Source organism: Solanum stenotomum, chromosome 1 (assembly GCF_019186545.1).
Source record: "Solanum stenotomum isolate F172 chromosome 1, ASM1918654v1, whole genome shotgun sequence".
In the NCBI taxonomy this organism is placed as follows: domain Eukaryota; kingdom Viridiplantae; phylum Streptophyta; class Magnoliopsida; order Solanales; family Solanaceae; genus Solanum; species Solanum stenotomum.
In genome coordinates this window covers 37288776-37305407 of record NC_064282.1, presented here as the reverse complement: position 1 = coordinate 37305407, position 16632 = coordinate 37288776, and the positions used below count along the sequence as shown (strand labels likewise).

Below are 16632 nucleotides of genomic sequence, written 5' to 3'. Positions count from 1 at the left end.
TTTCTTGGTTCACTAGCAAAATCAGGATATACATTATCAAAATGCTTCCATGATTCACCATCAGATGGATGAGACAAGACACCCAACGACCTTCTATATTCACGATGTCATCTCATATGTGGGGCAGACCTCATTGATGCATACAATCTCTTTAACCTAGGAATGAGAGGTAGATAATGCATCACCTGAACTGGGACCATCTTTCTAGCTGGAGTCCTCTTATAACGAGCATGTCCACAAAACTTACAATTTTCTAATTCACTATCAGTCTTGTAAAAAAACATGCAGCCATTAACACGACAATGAATTCTATCATACGTCAATCCTAACTTGGACACCAAACGCTTTGCCTGATAGAAGTTCTTTGGTATGTTAAACTCCGGATTAACTAGTTCACCCAAAAGATCAACCATTGAGTCCATAGCCGCATTATGAACATTCCAATCTGATTTAATATCCATTAATCTAACCGCAACTGACAAGGCAGAATGCGGACTCCCTTCACACAGTGGACGACTAGACTCTTCTAATTGATCATAGAAGCGTCTTGCTTCTTCATTAGCAGTTTCATCAAAATATTGTTCCGGTTCCATCCCACCTTGAACCCCGAAATCATTGATCATTTCATGAACCCTATCATGTTCAACCCTAATTTGGCCATGTGGTGCAACCATATTATATACATCCACAAGCATCGAATTATAAAACATACCATCCAATTCATCACTTTCTCCATTATCAATCCATACAAAATATCTAAGCTTAAATCCATTACGGTACAAATGAACCATAACTGTATCTGGTTTAAAAAAATTTAAGCACTTACATGCACTACAAGGACACCTAACCAATCCATTATTCTTGAAAATGTCAAGTGTCATTGTATGTTCAATAAAATTTCTAACACCGTAAATAAACTCAGGTTTCAAACTAGCACCAGTTTCATAATGCATATTATACATCGACAAACGATGATCCATCTACAAAAATATAGATATTCAATTATATTATAAATAAAATTTAATAATAATTTTACTACATTAATTCATAGTTAATATATATTTATAATAATTACTTAAAATTCCAAATTCAAACTAATAGTAGTCCTAAAACTAGTTTAGTATTGAATTAACCACATTATTTATTTTAACTTATTTAAACAACTTAACAACTTTAACTAGTTTAGTTTTGAGTTAATACAACAACTAAATCCACCAACTAAATCACATTATTTAATTTAACTTATTTAAACAACTTAACAACTTTATAACTTTAACTAGTTTAGTATTGACTTAATTCCAACAACTAAATTCACCAACTAAATCACATTATTTATTTTAGGGATAAGGGTCTGAAAAATATTCCAGCTTTGGTCGGATTTGCTGTTGCGATACTAAACTTTCATAAGGAACTATTACCTACCGTATTTTTTTACCCCCTGAACTATTTAATAGTGTGTTTTAAAGGTGTATATGTACCCACGTGGACACATTACTATTTATAATTTTGCATTATTTTTTATGTTCACGTGGGCAAATATATATGTTTAAAATACGATATTAAATAGTTTAGGGAGGTAATAGGTCCTCATGAAAGTTTAGTATCGCAACAACAAATCCGACCAAAGTTGGGGTATTTTTCAGACCTTTATCCCTTTATTTTAACTTATTTAAACAACACAACAACTTTAACTAGTTTAGTTTTGACTTAATACAACAACTAAATACACCAACTAAACCACATTATTTATTTTACCTATTTAAACAACTTAACAACTTTTTAACTTTAACTAGTTTATTTTTGACTTAATTCCAACAACTAAATCCATTAACAAAACCACATTATTTAATTTAACTTATTTAAATAACTTTACAACTTTATAACCTTAACTAGTTTAGTATTGACTAATTCCAACAACTAAATCCACCTACTAAATCACATTATTTATTTTAACTTATTTAAACAACATACCAACTTTAACTAGTTTAGTTTTGACTTAATACAACAACTAAATCAACGACTAAACCACATTATTTATTTTAACTTATTTAAACAACTTAACAACTTTAACTAGTTTAGTTTTGACTTAATACAACAACTAAATCCACCAACTAAACCACATTATTTATTTTAACTTATTTAGACAACTTAACAACTTTTTAACTTTAACAACTTAACAACTTTTTAAAGTTAAGTGTCAACACTAGATGGACACAAATTGGTCTTGCAAGAAAATCAATTTTGTCATCAATAGGATCACTAGTGTTGGTACTTAAGCTAAACAAACACATTATTCCTAAATTAAAGCTTAATATCAACACTAGATGGACACAAATCGATCTTGCAAGAAAATCAATTTTGTTATCAATAGGATCAACTAGTGTTGGTACTTATGCTAAACAAATACATTATTCCTAAATTAATGTTTAATATCAACACTAGATGGACACAAGTTGATCTTGCAAGAAAATCAATTTTGTCATCAATAGGATCAACTAGTGTTGGTACTTATGCTTAACAAACAATCGATGGACACAAAAAAATTATCACAAAATTAAAGCTAAGTATCAATACTAGATGGACACAAACACATTATTGAAAATAATTGTACTTGAACTTTAGAAATTTAGAAGCACCAACCTTATCTCCTACTTTGATGAAACAAGCAATATAGTCTTGTATCAACTCTAAAATTAGTTAAATATAAACTTCAAATCCAAGAATATTAGTTTATATATATATATATTCAAGTTTTAATAAGTTCAAGTTCTCAATTCAAGTTCATAACTAATTTCTAAACTTAATTAGTTATATATTCAAGCTAATTAGTTCCAAGTTCAAGTTCTAATTTCAAGTTCAAGAAGTTCAACTTCAAATTCTAAGTTCAAGTTCTAAGTTCAATTCAAGTTCTAATTTCAAGTTCAAGTTCAAATTCTAAGTTCATGTTCTAATTTCAAGTTCAAGTCTAAGTTCAACTTCAAAATGTGCTTTGTTTGGTCTAATTAAGTTCCCAAAATATGCTTTTTTTGGTCTAACTAAGTTCAATTAGTTCAAGATCTATAAAGTTAAAGCTTAATTAATTAATCAATACTAATTAATTAAGTTCAAATTAAGTTAAAGTTCTAGTTAATTAGTTGATCAAAATTAAGTTTATATTAATTCCTAATTAAGTTTTCAAGTTATTATAAATTAATTTAGTTTAATATAGTTCTAATTAATTTATATATAGTTCTAATTAATTAAGGTCAATAAGATTTTCAAGTACTACAAAATTCTAATTAAGCTCAAATAAAATTCAAGTTCTAATAGGAATAAAAATTAAGTTCTAATAAATTAAAGTCAACAATATTTCAAGTTCATATTTCTAATTATGTTCAATTCATAGTAAATTCAAGTTATAATTAATTATAAGTTCTAATTAAGTTGTAATTCAAATTCCTAAAATTTCAAATTCAAACTAGCTAGATAGTGTCCCAAATTCAAACTATTAGTTCTAAAATATCAAATATAATTCAAACTAGTCCTAAATTTCAAATTCAAACTAGTCTTAAAATCACAAATTCAAAGTACTCCTAGAATTCAAAAATCAAACTAGTGCTAAAATCCCAAATTAAAACTATTAGTAGTCCTAAAATCTCAAGTATAATTCAAACTAGTCCTAAATTCCAAATTTAAACTAGTATTAAAATCACAATTTCAAACTAGTCCTAAAATCCTAAAATCTAACTAGTGCTAAAATCCTAAATTCAAACTAGCTAGCTATTCCTAATCCCGAATTCAAACTATTAGTCCTAAAATCTCAATAATAATTCAAACTCTTGTTAGTCCTAAAATCCGAAAATCAAAGAAACTCAAATAATACCCACATTCAAACAACTCCTTAAATTATAGCCTAATTCAAACTAATCCTACAATCCCAAATAAAACTAATTAACTCAAGAAATACCCAAATTCAAACAAATCCTAAGATACCCTAATTCAAACTAACTCTAACATTAAAATTTTCAATTCACTCACTAACTAATAATCCTAATTCAAACTAACAATCAATAAACACAAATTCAATAAACTAATTACAAATAAATAGCTAACAAAATCAAAATATAGTTCAATTTGAAAAAAAAAATTTAATGCATTATTAAACCCTAACCTTAAAGGAGAAGGAGAGATTGAAGAGAGGGGAGAGGCAGGCGGCGGCGTATGGTCCGGCAACTCTGGAGAAGCAGGAGGCGGCGACGGTTAGCGAACGGCGGGTCCGGTGGCAGCAGCAGCAGCAGCGACGCAGTGGTGGTGGTGAGGAGTGGAGAGAAGGAGGAGATTTCACAAATGGGAAAATAGAGAAATGGGGGGAAAATCGCGGATCTGTTTTTAGATATTTAATAAAAAGCGACGGACAACGTCTTTATGTCCGTCGCTTTTTTAAAAAAATGTTTGACCAACATTTTGACCAAAAAGTGACGGACTAAGAGACATTGTCCGTCACTTTCTTAAAATATTTGATCATATATTTTGACCAAGAAGCGACGGATATAAAGATATTGTCCATCGCTTATTTAAATAATAATTAAACAATTAAAATTAATAAAAAGCGACGAACGGCGTGGCTTTTTTTAAAATTATAAATAATTATTTTTAATAAAAAGCGACGGACTACGTCACTATCTATATAAAATAATTAATTATTGATTATATATATATTTGGCGCAAAAATTCGCAAAAAAAAAGTGACGGACTAAGCGATGCCATCCGTCGTTTTTTTTAAAAAAAATTATTTTTATTAAAAAGCGACGAACAGTGTGTCTAGTGGCATCACCTTTTTGGAGCGACGCCGTCTGTCTCTTTTACTTCCATCATTTTTAGCAGTTTTTTAGTAGTGTTTTACTTCTTCAAATGATAAAAAAATTCCATCGTCAATTGATCCATGTATATTATTTCCTTGTTGAGTTCTCAGACTCCCAATTTCTCTTAACTTCTCGATAATTATACTTTATCCAGAGAAACACTATCAATTTCCTATGAAGTCTCAACATTAACATAGGATCCACTACCATATTCTCTTATCATCTCTTCGATAGATTTTTTGGCAGCTTCAAAATTTTCAAAAATCATATCGTTTGTGTTTGAGACTTCAATATCATCTTCTTCCTCTATTTGATCTCTACTTTTTCCATTCGCTTTTTGAATCTGCTCTGAATCATTAGTTGACCTTGATATTGCAGATGATTGACCATATACTTCCGCTTCCAATACGTTTCCCTCAATGCTTTCTTTGTAATAGTCGTCACTAGCACATGTAGTTTCAAATATTGCCTATTCAAGATCTTCTTAACTGATTTCTTCAATAGCAGCTACCTTGTCACCACTAGGAACATCCTAAAAAATTTCTTGCTTCATGCCGACAACATCAGTTTCTTGCTTCTCCACGTGATCGTCTATATTTTATTCTAGATCCTTGATCCAGTCTCTTTCAAGATTGATGGAAATTATGACATCTATTGCTCAAGCCCCAGCTACTAAACACTTTTCCCACTCCTCTTCTTCTTCAGCAACTTTTTGAGCCATATCGCTCTCCTTGGCTCGGCAATATCTTTTTATGTTCCCTATTGCACCACAACGATGACATCATAGAGGCCTCTTACCAGAATAGTTAGAAGACTCTTCCTTCTTTCCAGGCGAGCTTGAATCACTTGAGGATAGAGAGTAAGACATATCTCTTGATTTTCCTTTGAAGTTTCTCTTGTCGGCTACAAGAGCATCTCCTTCTCTATCTTTGTCAAATACACTAGCCTACTGCTTGGCTAGTAATTCCTATGACGACAACATATTTTCAAATTCCTCCAAGGATGGCTATTGAACTCGTCCTTGAATCAACGTCACAAATGGAATATATTCAGGTTTCAAACCACGAATGACAATTCTTCTCATTCGTGCTTTAGAGAGAGCCTCATCTAGATTCAATAAGGATATCTCAGAACATAAGTTCTTAATCTTCAAAAAAATACTTAGCGATAGAAAGATTACCTGAAGTGGTGTTAGCCAATTCATTCTCTAGTATTTGCAGCCAAGCTTTATTCTTCTTGTTGAATAAACAATCAAGTGCCCTCCATATTTCATAAGCTGATTTACACTTTATAATATGATCAAATAAACTGAAGGAGATTGTCCTCTTCTGAATGAACTCCTCCTTCACATTAATATGCTTCCACTTCTTGTATGCACTATTATATTTTCCGGTCTGTCAACATGAGGACTTGTTTTACTTCCATTCACAACATCCCTCTAATCCTCGCCCACAAGGTATGATTCCATACATATCTTCCATACCTTGTAATTGGAATGATTTAACAACTCCAACTCCAGTCCATTAACACGACCGCTAAAATCAATCTACACAAACTAGTTGAATCTACCACTAACCCGATCTTGAAATAAAATCCAGAAGCCAACATATGACTATGGCTCTGATACCATGTAGATAACAGTAGAAGAAAAGTATAATCCGGGATGCCTTCTACTAGCCCAAGATCGTTAAGTAATTTCAAAAGACTAAAGAAGAGGAAGCTAGAAAGGAGAACTTGTTTATGGAGGAAGACTTTTGAATTGTCTTTTTTTTTGGTTGATTACAAATGTCTAATGTCACTCCTATTTATGCTTGTATAGGGATGCTTCTAGAAATTATTCTAGATACATATACAAGAAATATCTAAATATTTTTATCTTCTAACTATGTAACAAGAATCTAGATATTTCTATACTTTACTATAAATATCTAATTTTTCACAATAGTATTTGTTAAATTAACAATAATTAAGGAAAAATTGATGTTAAAGGTATTATTGTCAAAAGTAACATACTATTAACGACTGAATAGTTTTCCTTACTTACAAATTTTAACGACCAAATTGATAATTAGCAAAAGGAAAATCTGATAATTGAAGGAGGTATAATGACATTTTTTTACTTTGCTGAAGGGTTTGATGACCGGATAAAATCTATCATGTACTTTTGACGTTGGAGCCTTTAGTGACCGGTCATGCTTGAATTTGGACATGTAGCGATTGGAGTTTCCCTTGGTAAAAGCCTTTTTTTTTTCTTTTATTGTCCATGATAGTATTTTCTTATCATATACCTAAAAGCCTTTAAGATAATACTTTCTTCTTACTAATGTAACACCAAGAATAAGTAAGATAACCACGTATATACTTTCCTTTCCTATCAAACACACCGTTATATTGAAAAAGTTACAAGCAACAACATCCACTTTTGGGTTCCCACTACATTGTGAAAGTAGAGAGCACTCACAAAATTAATCCTTGTCCAGAATATGCCGACGTGAATACTATATACGTATCTACAAATTTAAAAAATTCATAATGATCTAGTTATTAAATGATGATTCTATAATAATTAATGCAGGATGTCTTGAATGAAAGATGTATAATCAAAAGCAAAAGGGAATAAATGGTAGTAGAGTACTAAATAATTACTCCATATGTCTCAATTTATGTGACATTTTTTATTTTTTGAGAGTCTAACAACTTAAGTTTGACCGGGAATTTGGGCATGGAATCTTCAAAGATTTTGAAATGAAATTTATACATTTATAAACTACGTAAAAAGTAATATAAGTCATAATAATTGATAATTCAAAAGGTTTAAAAGATCTATGAATAATCGACGGTCAAAAATAGACTTGTTTGAATCTCGAAATCTAAAAAATGTTATATAAAATGAGACGGATGGAGTATAAAATTCTTTTAAGTAACAAGAATAATTTATATGATATGGATGGCAATGCGGTCTAAAATCACGACCACTTGTCTCTCTCTTTGTTGATAGAAATCAAGCTCTCTTTGCAAATCATAGCTTCCCATGAGTTAGGAACACAAGACATATGAAGATCCTTCATTTCACGGAATAGGAGATTACAAGACACAAGTTTTCCATCCTTCCTTTCTATCATTAGTTCTGTTTCATTCTTCCAAACTGGCAATGGTGTCCTTATGAGAATCGGTCCAACTATTAATTCCTCATGACTGGGATCTAGTATTCTAACGACCTTTTATAATCATTAGTGTTAGTGTCAACCCCGATTCCTACAGTCATGTCAACCAAGTAGGGAAGCTCTTTAGTGGGAGAATGCTAGGAGGGAGTTCCCAAAACTCTCTCAATGTTGGGTTATACAAAACAATGCCCCTATAACTAGCAATGCAGACACACCTGCAATGTTAACACCTAAATAATTATCCAAGTATTCTACATTTGATGTTATAGATTTGAATGCTTCATCATTTGAATGTAAGGATAGAATATTTTTACCATTATAATAAATGGAATTGGTACTTTCCTCAATTTCGACGTAACGCTTAAGAAGTATGAAGTGATTTGAGAGAGAATCGTAATTATAATGGATAAAGATGAAATCAGGATCATTTATCAAAGAGTACAAACTTTTAGATGCACACTTTAATCTAATTAGTGATTTTGCTGGTAATCTCTTCAATATGTCTATCATCACATCATCGAAAAGTTTGATACTTTGTCTATTCTGTGATTCATCACTTACAACTATGAGGGGGATAGGTTAATTCCATTGCCAAGAGATCATTTTTATTTTATTTAAAGTATTACCAATATCTACACGCAGGCAAACTTTTGCAAGCGCTTTACCTGGGTATGCAATGATCCTTTTTTATAGCAATCTTTTCAGATCTATGACTATTTATTTAAAATAATTAGTTTTTTCAATACATGGATTGCTGTGAATGCGGTTGTTTGTATTTATATTTTGGTTTGCTTCCACCTATTCTTCTATTTCTATAGTTTATTTGTCGTTTCGGCTTTGTTTCTATCCTTACACACACTACTTGTTGTTCGGGATAACATGTTGGCTAACCTACTAGTGGGTTATAGTTGGTGTCATCATGACTCAAGGAATCGAGTCGTGACACCCACATTACTATCCCTCATTCTACCCATTGATTACATGGAAAACTTCTTCACCTATAAATAGTGATGCTTCTTCCGTTGTGTTGCGTAGGAGATGAAATATGTTAAGTGTAAAAAAATATAATAGTATGTAATAGTGAAAGAGAGAGTTGAGACAAAGAAAATATTATATCTTCAACTATATTCACTAAATAAAAGAGAGTAGTTATTTGTTGAATGAATGATCATAAAAAAAATAAAAGTGGCATGTCTCCAAACCATGAGGACTCACAAAAAGTTGTGTAGGCTAATGGAATCCAGTACTAACTGCGAGCCTGATAGGATGTGCCAACACCTATATTATAAGATAATATAGGCACAAGAATGTATGCAATCAATACTTGAAATTACGAAATATGGGGACGATGCATGACATGATATATACCATAACGAGTCTAAAAATTATGATAATGCAATGACAAAAGAAACATAAAAATAAACTAAAAAATGTGATTTTGTAAGCATAGTATGAGGTCATGCATTCCTCTTTAAATTATAATCATAATCATAATATATGTTGGAGATACCATTAACTGAAGTAAACCATGTGAGCTTTAACAAGGAGTTCAATGTACTGCTCTCACATCGAAAAGAGAGTGTCCTACTTGCCAAGGTAAATATCATAATTATGAGTTTAGGTAGATCCACTATCTAGAGTCAATTAAGACTAAGTCCTACGGGACATGTAGTTCTGAGACCTGAATATTCACCACTAGTCCAACTCGGTGCTAAGTTGTCTCCCTATTGAAAACGTTCATAATCATAATTGTATTCTTTAAAACAGTAAGAATCTAGTATATTGAATCATTCATAAAAGTTTGATAATCATCATAAGAATATCTCCTTAAAAATCATGATACATAACATAGTCTTAAGAGACACTATAATTGAAACCATCTAAATCATGATAGACATTCATAATGAAAGGTGCTTTAATCAGAAGCATCATATTTTCATATAGACTTGTTGATACTTTATTTAAAAGCACCATTGATACATGAAAATCTCCATAGCCTAATGCATGTATATCAACATAGCTTGACTCATGATCATGACATACTAGCATAGCATGAGTTCATGAAAAATATTTTTGAAAACATTGATTTTTAATCAAATTAGGCACAATAAGATAAATTATGAAGAATAAATTTAAATTTAATAAAACCCATAAGAAAATCATAAAACCCTAGAATTGGGTAAGAATCATAATTGAGAACATGAGATTTCTCTGGAACTCAATGGGTGAAGAGGAACTCATTGATGAAATTCTCACATACCTTGATGAAAACCCTCAATGAAATCACCAATGGAGGATTGAAATTCTTGAACCCTAGATTTTTCTTGGGGAAGAAAACTTGAGAGAGAATTTGGATTTTGAAAGAATTAGAGCTAATGGGAAAGGTTAGGGGCTTTAAGAACCAATTACAGTCTTCAAAATAGGTCTAAAACGACATGGTATAGAAATTAAAAGAGTAGAAAATGACTCAATACCTTGAGAAGAAACTGTCGAATAACAATCCACAGAACGTTAACCCTTACACAAATCGTAAAGTCCTCCCGTCCTGTCGAAGCAAAATTGTCAAGTCTCTGACCTTTCGTTCCACGATAAGGCTTACAGTGATCGTAAAAATCTCCCATACAACCATCCTTAGCCAAAATTTCTTGAAGTTTAGTGGTGTGGTCTACAGACCTATCCACGGTCTCCAGGATCCTCCTCAGCTTGTGTAACCCATCCGTCCTGCTATCCCTCATTTCTCAACTTTCTATAGTGGAACTACGACTGGGTTTGCGGTCTTTGAATGCATTTACGGACTGTTCCTGACTTAGGGAAATTCTTTCCTGAGGCTTCTTCTACATGAGGTGGCTCCACGGACCGTGGAACCTTATACGGTCCGTGAATGCCCTCATCGAGGCTTCTTCTACATGAGGTGGCTCCACGGACCGTGGAACCTTATACGGTCCATGAATGCCCTCATCGAGGCTTCTTCTACATGAGGTGGCTTCACGGACCGTGAAACCTTATACGGTTCATGAAAGCCCACATGGAAGCAAAGATGTTGCAAACTTCAACATTTTTTCAACTTTATCTGAGTTAGGAACTTTTGAGGTGTTACAGTGGAAGAATCAAACCCCCACCAATAAGGTGGAAGTTCAAATAACCAACCAATTGAACTACTAAAATTCCCCTTGAACATGTATTCAGTAGAGGAAATGCAACTACGTATATTTGGAAGAAATTTGATATTAATACAACTTGACTTATTATATTACTATACATATTTTACCTCCTAACAACAATATAATACATTTCATACTCGAATGCATTATAGGTCTTATGGATTATATCCACTAGCTATACAACAATGCTAATATCATAAAAATTGACCTTTGGTGGCAAAAGAAACCTTGGAACATGGTTGTCGAGTTGCTACTTCGTTCACTTCACCCCTCTGGTTGTTTGAAAATTTTTTTGGAAGGGATACACTGCTTGTAGATATGGAGATACAAGACACAATTTATTACAAAGGAATGACATATCAGGCTACTTAGGCTTTGAAGATTATTCTTGGCAGCGAACATTCAATGACATAACTAGAAATTATTTGGTCTTGTACCCACCAACAAAATTTAATTTAGTCCATACCCACATAATTTATTTTTTATTTATTTTCTAGGCTTAGGTTAATAAAAAGTAAAAAAGTGGAGTTGAGTTGTGGGGTCAATACAAGTTTACAAAAAATACAAAACAATCCCTTTTTATATTTATTAAATATTCCATCTTTTTAAATTCATTTAATTATTCAACAATTTTTCTCTCTCTTCTTCCCTATTTTCTCGAGTATCTCAAATAGTTGAAATAATTTTTCTCCAATCTTCTTCTCAAGTCGAAACTTTCATCCGCTTGTGCTTATGTAAGTTCATATTTCTTTTCTGAATAATTTTAGCTCCGTTTTACTATTTTTTTTGTTGCATTCTAGTTTAGTGGATTTTGAATTTTTACAAAAAATTGATTGTTCTTGATTAAATTTGTCAAAATTTGATATGTTTTGAGTTCATGTTCTTGATTCTGCATCTATTGCGTTTTGCTTTGGATAATGGTTAAAAAAATGAACTTTTATGTTTATATTTTCTATCGATTTTAAAAAAAATTTATGCGTTTTAGTAGACGTTAATGGTGTTTTGGCTATTGTCTTTGCATTCCCCCTTTCTAAAATTACTGCTACTTATTTTTGCATGTTTGATAGAGTACGGTTTTGTTTCAGTTAATAGACTAGTGGTCGATAGATTGAGCACTACAAATTTATTTTTGCTTATTGATTGTTAAGTATGGCTAAAGATAGAAAATTATTAAAAAATTGTTTCTACTACTTGCATCAATAAGAAACGTAAAGCTGAAGAAGTTAATCACTTTAAAAAATAATTGTACAAGTAAGGTGGTGGTTTATCGTGATCACTTTAGAAAACTTCTAATTAATCAAAAGCTCTATACTGATTCCAAGTAAAACTGTTTTGAACACTTGGTACATTTGCAAAAAAATTAAATTCAAGAATAAATGATTTGTTATATGTTGTTATGATGTGCGAAGAATAAAAAAAGTTACATGATATCTAATTTTATGTGAACGATAAGCCAACTTGTTTCAACTTAAAGAAATTGCTTTGACTACAGGGTTGAATTGTTAGCATACCCCGTGAATAAAAAACGAGCAAAGTCCTTCAATATTGTGGAATTTTTTATTTCAAGGTGAACAAGAACAAGAACATCACTACTGAAAGGTTGATAAGCTTGATCAAATGTAATCAAATAAGAAACGAGCAAGAGTTGAAGTGCATTTTAGTTTGGTTCGTGCACTCGGTGCTACTGTCAAGGGATTTGTCGAAGAAAGTGGATTCAAACAAAATCAAAATAGTGGTTGATTTAAATTTCTTCGAGAATTATCCATTAGGAAAAGAGCCGTTTGGACTAGCGTAGAGTTGTTTGAAGAAGAAGTCTGATTTGAACAAACAGGAAAAAAAAACTTTTAATAAGAAGAATGCTTTGTACGCTTTATACAATTTTTTCTAGGCATTTATGGTACTTATTATCTATCATCTTATCGATTTATTATAAGCTCTTATCTGTTTATGCAGTAATACATAGACTTTATAAATTTATCTCTTCTTCTATTGATTGCAGGGTTGGATATATGAGACTTTTCCTTATCTTGAAAATTATGTCGAAAAGTCTTTAGATTCTCCTTTGCACATTCCTCGTTTACTTGATGGAGCTACAACATAACGAAAGACACATAATGGAAGACAACACATTTCTCATTTACTTAGATGGAGCAATAACTTTTTTGCATTGAATGTTTGAGATGCTTGAGACATTGTAGTTATTTGAAATTGAATAAAAAATGAAGTCAACAAAAATGAGGGAGTTAAAACAAAGCTTACCTTCTTTTTAATATAAGAAGGAATGTTATAAAGCCTTTAGGTTCTTCTTCGCGCATTCATCATTTATTTAGATGGAACGACAAACATAACAAAAGACAGCTCATTCCTTGTTTACTTAAATGGAACAATATTTTCTTTGCATTGGATATTTGAGGTTCTTGAGACATTGTAGTTATTTTAAATTGAATATAAAATGAAGTCAATAAAATGAGGGAATTAAAGAAAAGATTGCCTTCTTTTTTACAAATAAAAAGTCATATATTACGAATAGGTGTAATTTGAGTTGTACTTTACTACGGTTGCATGAAGTGAATATTTAAATTTTGTTAGAATTGTACATCAATAAATATAATCAATTATTTCTCATGTGGCTAGTAGATGATGAATTGCATAGATTGACACTTCATCATATGTAAGGTATATGCGGGTACAATGGTAAAAAATAATATTAGTATAAAAAAATAGCTATATAAATAGAGTATATTGAGGACCAGAATTCACTATAAATTCTAAACTACACGCTTTATCAATAGTATACTATATGAGTTTATAGTTCTTACTAGCATATTAGGAAATACTTAATCAATAAAAAGATTATTGAAATTTAACACAACTAAATGTGCTTAAACAAATCATATGATCATATAAGAGTCCACGTAAATTAAGGACGATGATCAGAGATGTGTGAGGATGGATAGTGATTATACAATTAACATCCTCAAAATAATGTTTACTAAAGTACAAATATGTTTTGTGAGGATTTCATTTGTTCAACCACAACTCATCCTCATACATCTTTGATTGTTATCTTCAATTTATGTGCACTCTTATGTGATCATCATATGACTTGTTTAAACTCACTTAATTGTATAAATTTCAATAATTTTTTTTAATTAATTATTATCTTGTTTAAAATTCTACTAGTTATAGTCTATACATATGTATCCTAACCTAGTAAATTTATTATGGATGAAGGTCTTAGGATAGACTTGACTATAAGAAGTCGAGTACCAAACTAAGCATAGTCTAGCCTATACTAAGACTTTCATCCATAATAAACTTACTGGATTATGATACACATGTTAGACTCTAACTAGTAGAATTTTAAAGAGAAAATGATTAATTAATGAAAAAATAAATTATTGAAATTTACACAATTAAAAGAGTTTAAACAAGTCATTGGATCATATAAGAATCTGCATAAATTGGGCATAGTAATAAGAGATGTATGAGAATGAATTGTGGATGAAGAAATGAAATCCTCATAACATACTTGTGTTTGATCAACATAGAGTCCACATAAGAATGTTGATTGTATAACCACAACTCTTCCTCGTACACCTCTGATCACCACCCCTAATTTATGTGTACGCTTACATGATCACATGACTTGTTTAAATTAGTTTAATTGGATAAATTTCAAAAATATAATTTATTATTAATTAATTGTTCTCTTTTTTAAATTCTACTAGTTATGGTCTATATATTAGTATCATATTCTAGTAGGTGCAGTATCGATCATTGTTTAACATAGATATAAACCTGAATATATCTTACTAATGTGAGTGTAAATTACATTGGTCAGACAGACACCAAGCACATAGAGATGTATCAAATGTATAAAGGGTCTATATAATTTGACAACCAATAAATATTTAGATATTCAAGTTTTACAAAGGTAACAAAAGTTATACTTAGATTATTTCTTATTGATTATTTGATTTCGTGCATTAAAAATAACATGCATAATAATAATACACATGCATTAAAATACACAGCTTTACATCATGATAATTTTTTAGAGCACTACCTTCGTTAATCATTCTAATCCATGCATTAAAATCATTGCATTATGAAAACCATAAATTTTTATATATTAATAATACACAACGAGTGGACTCGATAATATATATTAATAGATAGTGTACAAATATGTCATCTTTTGATTGATCTATATTAGATCAGGATTAATTGATAATAGCTGACATTAAATTGACCAAAATTCTGGGGTCCAAAAAAAATAGTAGCCCTCGATCATTTTTTTCTCGCAAATTTTTCGATAGTCGGTACCCTTTGATTTGAGGATATATCCATGCCTTTCCCTGGACAATTCTCCAAATCTCTTAGAAATTGAATTAAATATAGATGTCACGAGATACTCTCTTTTTTCTATAAACATAGCATTAAGGGGCTCGGGATCTTCCACATTTATTAGCTGATTTTCTACATTCATTGAATGATCGCCCAAGCTCTCATTTGAATAATCACACAAGCTCTCTTCTGAATGAACGACCAAACTTTTATTTCCAATGTAATCATTTTCGTCGTTAAATATATTTGTTGGGTCAATTGGAGGACTCACATAGACCTTTATCCTCAATGTAGGCCTAGAGTCATAATACCAATATCTAACATGTACAAGCTCACGTGCCTATCCTTTTTTTTATGAATGTGGATGTATTTTTTTCCTCCCATTCATTTGATAACGAATCACCAAGTCATTTGACTCGCAGGTTTACTCACTGGCCTAAATTACGCTTGCAATCATATCGTCATATGAACCATTGCGATGCGACACAATTGACACTATCGTCTTACTTAAAGATTTCCAATTCTAGCTTTTTGGAGTTGTCACGACCCGGGAGCACCCCCTAGTCTTAACCGGCGTACTTGACCTCGAAGAGGTCCAATACAAGCCTCTTAGCATTCATTCATCGCATAGACACTAAAACCATAAGGAATTAAAAACTTTCTTTACCAAGAAAACATTTCATAAATAAATAAAAAAAATAGCAAGCAGAAGACTTTCTAGACTTTATACATGATGTCTCAAAACCATCTAATACTTTAGAGTACAAAATTTGGGACTAATCCCATACACAACTTAAACAGTACTAAAAAGACATAAAAGAACATATGGGGTATTGTCCTCGAATATATGAGGACTCACCAAGTCTTCATCTTCAACACTTAGAAACCTATCAAATAGCCATGACATGTCATCCTCTCCAAATCCCTACACTTTAGTCCAAAAAGGGAAAGAAAGGGGTTAGCACAATTAAGTACTAAGTATGGAGACCATGCAAAAACATGCCAAAACGGACATTTACAAGGAATAAATGCTTTCATATCATTTGATAAAACCTTTCCTTTACAAGTATAAGAGACATAATACAAGTCAACATTAACATATAAGACCATAGCCAA

General features: G+C 31.3%; 1 pseudogene; it reads right to left on the bottom strand.

Moving 5' to 3' along the window:
* Positions 1-7807: 7807 nt before the first annotated feature.
* Positions 7808-10740, bottom strand: LOC125847221 (uncharacterized; annotated as a pseudogene).
* Between the last annotated feature and the right edge of the window lie 5892 nt (positions 10741-16632).